This window comes from Mustela nigripes, chromosome 15, assembly GCF_022355385.1.
Source record: "Mustela nigripes isolate SB6536 chromosome 15, MUSNIG.SB6536, whole genome shotgun sequence".
In the NCBI taxonomy this organism is placed as follows: Eukaryota; Metazoa; Chordata; class Mammalia; order Carnivora; family Mustelidae; genus Mustela; species Mustela nigripes.
Window position 1 is genome coordinate 69,577,363 of NC_081571.1, and position 9,157 is coordinate 69,586,519.

The window sequence follows — 9,157 nt, forward strand, 5'->3', positions numbered from 1 at the left end:
ACAGTTTTGCTTTCATCGTAACTGAAGACAAATATAAGGAGCTATTTAATGAGGGGCTACTTGACATTAGGATAAATCTCTGGCTACATATTCTTAGCTGACACCCTCAGAAGACTTGCCAACCTCTTAAAATTTAAACTTGTACAGAATCCAGGAGAAAATGTCTCCCCATCGTGCTTCATAAAAGAAGTCAAACAAAATGGGTTCACACTGAATGATTCCACTTATATCGACTCTTAGAAAATGCAAACTAATCTCAAGTGACATATATCAGGGTGTTTGCCTGAGGACGAGGCGGCAGGTAAGGGTGTGCAGAAGGAATTATAAAAGGGAATGGGGAAACTTCGGGGCAGTAGATACATTCATTACCTTGATCTTGGCAATGTCTTGCTGGCATGTAAGTACATGAAATCTCATCCAATGGTAGACTTGCAATGTGTGCAGTTTATTGTCTATTAATTATATCTCAATAAAGCTATAAAAACAAATACAAGTGCTAGAAGCAACCAAGATGCCCTTCAATAGATGTATGCCTAAACAAACTCTATGGTAAATCCCTAAAGTGGAAATCTGGTCACATATTTTTTTAAAAAAAAAAAGCTTTATCAAGCCATGAAAAGACACGTAGAGACCTAAATGCATGTTGCTTAGTGAACAGAGCCAGTTGGAAAGGCTATAAACTGTATGATTCCAACTCTATGTCGTTGTGGAAAAGGTAAAACAACAGAGACAGTAGAGAGGTCAGTGGTGGGCAGGGGTTCGGGGGAAGAGACAGAAGGATGAAGAGGTGGGACACAGGGGATCTTTAGGACATTGAAATTATTCCGAATGATGCTGTAATGGTACAGACACTTGTCAGCACCCACAGGATGTGTAACACAGTGAGATCCACCTTGATGTAAACTACAGACTTCAGCTCCTAACAATGTATCAATGTTGGCTCGTCAATTGCAATACAAGTACCTCACTAATGTAAGGTGTTGAACAATAGGGGAAACTGGGCTCCTTCCTCGTAGGCACCCACTCTCCCCTGTGCAGAAAATTAGGGCAATCATGCATGAAATCTTACTTAGACCTTTGCTGTCTGGCTTCTCGTGGGTCTTCCTACCATTGACCTCACATTTGCTCTTTGGTGAAGGAATGATTCCTTTCATTGTAGAAAGATTATAACGTCTCAAGGAAGCCAAAGAGGAAGCCATTCACCCATTATTCCTTTATTCAAAGATAACTATGGTTTACATTTTGATGATTATACCTTCAATCTTTTTTCAGTACATAAACATAATTTCAAACAAAATTGTGATCATTATCACGTTCTTTGGTATAATTTGTTTCCATTGAACAATATATTATGCACATTTTCTCATCTGATTTTAAGGGCTATATAATAACTCACTGCATAATAAGTAATTGCAATGTTACTCTAATTGCTTTAATCAACGCCTCTATTTTTGGCCATTCAGTATTATTTGCAGTTTTTCACCTGTATTAATAACTCTGCAACAAACATCTTTGTCAATTCATTTTTATTTTCATCTCCTATCATTTTCACAGGTTAAATTTCTAGAAGTCCGACTGTGGTGTTGAAGTACTTATTTATTTGTAATGCCAAATTACCTTCCAGAAAGACTGCACCATCTCTACTCCCAAAAGCAGAGTGCACAAGTGCCCAAGATGTGATTTTATCATTAAAGCCAAACCTTAAAGGACACATCAGAGTTTAAACTTAAGTGGCTTGGAAAGGGCTTGTTAAAATATAAGATGCAAAAATTTGGAGGGAAGATAAGAATCTAACATAAGACCTTGTGGACTATGTCCCAAAACAGTATTTCTGTTAAATGCTAATTGCTACCCACTCTATATCAATGGCTCTTGAACTGTAGAGAATAGAAGATATGACCATGTCTCAAAGCAAGACGGAAACATGATTTAACTGTATACAGTTTTTAAGGTCATAAGAGGTTTATGTCATCATTTTATATTTCAATTATGAGGAATTTCTTTTAAACCTGATTGTAAATAATGTAATACAGCACCTCCTTAGAATTCATACAAAGACAAGGCTAGGAACCTTGCCTGGCAAGTCTGTTGTATGAAAGAAACCTAGACAGCAGGCTCTTCCCAGATGCATGTAACATACCTACGTGCCTCTGGGTATTACCAACTGACTCTTCTGTCTGCCTTTCTCATTCTGCTTTCAGTCTGTCATCAACATCCACTTACTTTCAAGGACATGCTACTCTTACCCAACCCTATCTTCTGACCTTGTTCTGAACCCTGTAAAGTGCAATCCAGATTAATCAACTCAGAGCTTAAGAGGTGTATTCTATGGTAGTTGTTTTTGGAACGGATTCTGGCATGTTATCAACACTTTCGCCCATCTCAGAGATGTTACGATGGCACGTTCGGATCTTGTGGATCTTCTCCAAGTATGGGCTGGTGGTAAGGCATGAAATCCGAAAGTGCTGTGGCATGGAAATAGGAGCTGTGAAGGAGAGGAGATATTTTCATGTAGTGTATTTTGGACTCAATATGTTGAGCATCCCTTTTTAGCTGCCAAAGCATTAGGACGGCAGCATTGTGTGAAATCCGGTTAGTCGTCAGTTATCAATATAAAACCGAAGACGTACCGCCACCTACTACTGCTCAGAGATTTCCAGAGGTCACCAATTCAATGGAATGACCAGTCGTATGCCAGCCAGATCATCTTAGGCTGGCTTCCCAACGACCCCAGATCGCCATGATCCCCAGAGCCTTGGGGCAAGCAGGCTCCAAAATGCCCAGCCTGAATGTTGTTGTCTTGCTGTTTGCCAAAACATAGGTTGACCCTTTAGATTCCAAATGAAATTAAAAACCCCAGTTTTACAAACGAAAACTCTCAAGCCTCTTAGGAATGATTCAAAGTTGCAGAAGTGTTAGAAAATCTGATGGAGGGGCGTGTGCGTGGCTCAGTGGGTTAAAGCCTCTGCCTTTGGCTCAGGTCATAGTCTCGGGGTCCTAGGATCGAGCTCCGCATCGGGCTCTCAGCTTGGCGGGGAGCCTGCTTCCCTCTCTCTCTCTCTTTGCCTGCCTCTCTGACTACTTGTGATCTCTGTCAAATGAATAAATAAAATCTTTTTAAAAAAAAAGAAAGAAAGAAAAGAAAAGAAAATCTGGTGGAAAAGAGAAGAAAAGACATGGGTGGACCAGAGCTTAAAAGAATTATCCAGAACAGGAATGGTCTCAAAACTGGGGCCAACCGGACTTCCACATTGCCTGCATTTTTCTTTTGTTTCCTTTGTTTCATTCTGAATACTCTTTTAATAAAATGCTTCCTGTCTGGGCACCTGGGTGGCTCAGGTCATGATCCCAGGGTCCTAGGATTGAGTCCCATGGTGGGGTCTGTATTCTCCAGGGAATCTGCATCTCCCTCTGCCCCTCCTCCTGCTTGGTCTCTCTCTCTTTTTCTCTCTCTCTCTCTCAAAAATAAATAAAAATCTAAGATAAAATAAAATAAAATACTTCCAGTACAATTTTCTCCACATTATATCCTCCTGCTCCCTTGGTAATTTTAAAGAGAAACAGCAGACCCTAACATAATTAAAACTAAATTTCACTGCAGCATGTCATAAGATATCAAAACAACCTCAACAGATAAGCCAGAGGAAAATAAAGAATAAGTGTCTCCTTAAATTGGTGGATTTAGAGTAAAGTAGATTATTCTGTACATTGTGGGTGGGCTTTATCCAATCAGTTGAAGGCCTTAATAGAACAAAGACTAACCTTCCTGAGCAAGAAGGAATTCTGCCAGCAGATTGCTTTTGGACTTGAACTGCAACATCAGTTTTTCCTGGGTCTGGGTCTTTAGCCTGCTGGCCACCCTGCAGATTTTTGACTTGCCATCTTCGATCACCACATGAACCGATCCCTTAAAATCTCTTGACAGAGAGATAGATAGATAGATAGATAATAAATGTGTGTGTGTGTGTGTGTGTACACACACTACACACACAGAGAGACAGAGAGAGATACAAACATCTCTCTACATGTATAAACACACACAAACACACACATACACATCCTATTGGTTCTGTTTCTCTGGAGAGCCCTGACTAATGCACTTGCTCTATACTTTTCCTTTGGGACAATTTCAAAATTCTAAGAACAATGCTATCTTTGGGGGACGCAAATAAGGCTGTTACACTCAGGAGGCAAACAGAGGATGGAGGACAACAGCAAGACAATCACAAGCTTCCCTTTCCCCTCCCAGGAAGGGAACAATGTTGAATGAGTCAGAGCACCAAGGCAGGCATATCAAGAGCTGCAGGTAGGTGAGTGTCTGCGGAACCCCTCTGGACACTCAGGGCTCTGCTGAACCCCTTAGCAGGAGAAGACAGGCAGGCCCAGCATAACGAGAGGGAGCTTGCTGATTATCTGTTTATTCCCACAGTTAAAATTGCCAAAGAAACATAAATAAATAAATCAGAAATGAAGAGAAAAGCTCGAGAGCTGTACAGTTCCCCTCCTGAATAAAATTAAGCGTAAAGAAAGCTAAAAGTGTGTATTTATTCCCGCTCCAGAAGCAGTTAGAGTACCGAGAAAGGACTTTTTTTTCCCCTCTGAGGCATGAAACAGTGGCTTTTGGTGGCAACAGCAGAGAAAACAACATTTTCTTCGGGATGCTCAAAAGCAAAACTGGCTGCATGATTTAGAAACGCACAGAACATTTCTGATTCTTATTGAAAAAAAATAAATAAAATGGAGCATCAGTGTTTAAACACTATTTCCATTTTACACTGGACCCACACAAAAAATATGAAATTACAAGTCAGTTGACTCCTGGGTCTAACCTCAAGCTCCAAGACCTGAAGTATATTAATCGACTCTCTCCTTGCAACTCTGGCCCGTCCCTCTGGCGTTCCAGAATCGCACCCTTTCCATCATAGCTGCTGTACCCCCTACACTCTAGCCCAAATGCAGTTCCCTTTCACCTGCTAAATATTATTTCACTGTAAAAAAAAAATCATTTAAATCAGCAAGGAGAGCAAAAACTTAATAATATTATCCATCTCTCAAAGATAACTCTATTAACAATGGGTGACACTCCTTCCAGATTTTTCTACCACTGCCAACCTCACACGAGTCATTTTTAGTTTCTTTCTTTCTGCATGCTTGTTCCAAAAAGGTTTTCAAGCAGTTTGGGCACCTTCTTCTTCCTGAGCCTCTGGTTTTTTTTTTTTTAACCATTTATAAAATAAAGATGGTACACATAAGAGCTATGTGATCAGGTGAAAGGGAAAATTAAACAAGTTAGCACACACCCAGTACAAGAAAGTAACTTCCTTGTACTTGTACTTGACCTTCCTACCCTTCCACTTGCTCTTCCTTCCTTCTTCCCTTCCTCCCTTCCTTATGGATCCGTTCCTTGAAAATATGTTTACTGAGCACCTACTGTACGCCGGGCACAGCGCTAAGGTACCAGGCTGACAAGAATGAAGAAGAGCCATGATCTCTGCCTCCATGACACATGGACACACTGAAGTCGAGAAAATGACGGGGCTGTGGAACACAGACAAGGACATCAGAACTCGGGGATGAGGAGGAAGCTGGTGTCGCAAGCATGAGGAACAGTATTACAAAGTCACTGGAATGGGGCTGGGAGAGGAAACAGTTTGTGAAGGACGAGGCTGGAGCCAGCAGAAGCTGGAAGAGATGAGGAAGGCCTCTCCCCTAGAGCCTCTGGAGAGAGAGCAGACTGCCGCCATCTTGATCTCAGATTCCTGGCCCCCACAGCTGGGAGAGACTAAGTTCCTGTTGTTGTAAACCACCCAGTTCGTGGTCATTTGTTATGGCAGCCTTAGCAAACTAATACATACTCATTATTCTCCTTTTTTAAAATTGCTCATATAATTATCAAACTGAGGGCCCAGCTTCCCTAACGACTAGAATCATTCACGAGTTATATGTTTGGTTTTTACCTGTAAAATAAGTGATGTTGATTGTGCAGAAGCGAGGCAAACATTTTCTTTCTCTGCTGTTTGTTTATGTTTTTGCTTAGGAAACTCATTTATCAAAGCCAAAGCAAAAATAAACGTGAGCCTGTCCTAATCCAAAGCCAAGTTTTCGAGATGTGGAATTAATAAGATGCAACTATAGAATGGTGAGATCTTTGCTCTTTTTATAGAATGCAGTGCTTGTGTTTGCATTGGGCTAATGTAATTAATCATGAGCCAAAATCATCTGCTCCAAATTTACAGTCCTATTTTTAGGGCTTCAAACCATTTGGAAAGCACCATTCTGCTTGTTTGTTTCTGAGAGTGAGCTCAGTGGCTTTACTGCAGGTAGATGCTTGTTGTCTGTTAGCTTGGGCAAAGGTTCTCAACCAACGCATCCCACACCCTTGGCAGTCCTGGTGCATTTGTTTTTGATCCAAGGGGTACTTGTTACTGGAATTCAGTGGACAGGAGCCAAGGCTGTCCCACTCAAAATGTCCATAACCCCCACTGACCTAGATTCCCAGTGCAACATTTGTGCCATGCCAAAGAGAGGCCATTTGTCTTAACACGTGTGAAAAATACTAAAAAGTAACTGCTATTGGCTTCCTCTCTTTGTATTCAAGATACCTTATTCATAACTCCCTTGGGCCTTTCTCCCATCAGATGGTGTGTTCACATGTCCCTCTTCCCCTAGTCTCTGTGTCACATCAGAATTGAGACACACTTCCTTCAACTTGATATCCCCAGAACACGTCAAGAAGAGAATGAATGCCCTGTTCGCTTTGATAAGTGAAGGAATGAAACCTTGGTAAACCAAAAAGTTCAGGAAAATGTTTATAAGAACAAAGCACCCACTCTGTTACTGAAGTACTCTCTGGGATAGAACACAGGATTTGTCATCCTGGCCTAGAGTTCTACCATTATCTTACCAAGTCTTGGTTTCTTCAGCTGGAGAATAAGGGGAGCTAGAGTTTGGTCTGCATTAGTCTAAGGCCTTTTTCAGCTTCAACTATTCTGCTTCTTTGTTAAATAAAGATAAAACACATCAAGACAAGACACTATAGCCTTATTGTCAGGTGCAAATAATTTAAAATTCTCGACTAATCTTCCAACAGCATATCATATTCAGTGTCAGAGTCTGGATTTGGCCAAACATCCACTGTAGAAACTACCTTTAAAAAAAAAAAAAACTTGTAAGTAGCTCTAGAATGTAATCTATGTGGTCTTGTGTCACCTTGGTTTCCATGGCAGAATTTTCTTGCCAGCCCTGGGGTAAGAAAGGCAGAATATCAAGAGATGTTTTAAGTAGTCACAGATGAAAGAGAAATACTATGGCACAAAAGAAAAGGGAAGAGAATATGGCAAAAATATTAGGCCTTTTGTGATTCAGTTGTAAAGACAGACTTCCATCTTGCTAGCAAACCCTCTACTACCTTCTCAGCCTCAACCATTTTCGGAAGCAAGCTGCCTTGGTCACGAGGCCCATGTGACAAAAAGTTGAGGGCAGTCTCCAGCCAATAACCAGCAATGAACCAAGGCCCTCAGGCCAACAACTCACAAAGAAGCAGATCTTGCTAACAAAAACATGAGCTTGGAAGTCAATTCTTTTCCAGTTGAACCTTAAGATGACAATAGGCCAGTCTACACCTTGATGACATTCTGTTAGAAACCCTGAAACAGAGGACCCATACCTACATCCTCCGACCCACAGAAACTGCCAAGTAGGTAATAAATGTGTGTTGTTTTAAGCTGCTATATTTGGGGTTGTTTTGTTACACAACAATAGATGACTAATAGCCCAGGTATCACATTACTCTGTGACCTGGCACTAAATGCCAGTGATTGTTTTGTTCTTCCCTCTGGTGCTTCCATTATTTTTGACTAAAACTCTGTTTGGTCACCTACCATCCAGATCTTGCTTTTTCCATTGAAATGAAGTAGACTCTTAAGAAATAGTTGACTCCTGCATTGGGGCAGAAAAAGCAAACGCAGAGCCTGAAACATTTTGTGGTGCCAGAAAGTAAGGATGTGCTGAAAAATAATGGGCACCTGGGTGGTTCAGTGGGTTAAGTCTCTGCCTTCAGCTCAGATCATGATCTCAGGGTCCTGGGATCAAGTCCAGTATTGAGCTCTCTGCTCAGCAGGGAGCCTACTTCCCCCTCTCTCTCTGCCTACTTACGATCTCTCTCTCTCTCTCTGTCAAATAAATAAATAAAATCTTTAAAAAAAAAGAGAGAGAGAGAGAGAATAGAAGAACCAACTCGAAAGAGACCTCAGTGTTCAACCTAGAACAAGGTGAGCAAGAAAACAAAAGATAATAATGTCTTATAACACACTGAGTAAAATAAATATTCATGACTCTGTACAACATAAATAAGCATGGAAAAGGGGACAGTAGACTTTAATTGATAAACATGGAAAGAATGACAAATTTAATGGTAGTTGTTGTATGATGAGAGATTGTAAGTTGACGTAGTCTAAAAATAAAATATTTATTAGTTACAAAGTTGGAGGGAAGACTGGAAAAACCTTGAATGCCACCTTAACCAAATGATCAAATTTAACATCACCAACAAGAAGACATTATATATAAACATCATGTAGCTCCTCCTGATATTTATCATGCAGTAAAGAAAACTTCAATATCACTTTGGTGGTATACTTGCCAAAATTCCCCAAATTCAATTTACTGTGAAAAAAAAAAATAAGATGTACTTTGAGAGTTTTACTGTTATCTGACTGTATGGAGCTCTCTGGGTCTTAGTTTCTTTTTCTGGAAAATAAGGGGTTTGGACTGGTCAGTATTCTTCTAAAATGTCAAAGCCATGAAAGACAAGAATGGTAAGATTTTCAAAGAAGAGAGGAAACTAGAGACATGACAACGAAATGCCATGTGGGATCAGAAAAGGGACATCAGGGAACACTGGTAAAATTTAAATAAGATCTCTAGATTAGCTAACATCATTGTGTCAATAGTATATTTGTATCGATTAATTGTTAAATATTAAATATTAAGTTGTTAAATATTAAAATGATTATTAAGTATATATCAGTATTTCCTTGTTTGCAGGATGGTAACATATGCAGGATGGTAACATAAGGGTAAGCTAGGATGAAGGGTATCAGGGAAGTCTCCCTAGTCTTGCAACCTTTCTGTAGACCTAGAGTTATTCCAAAGTACA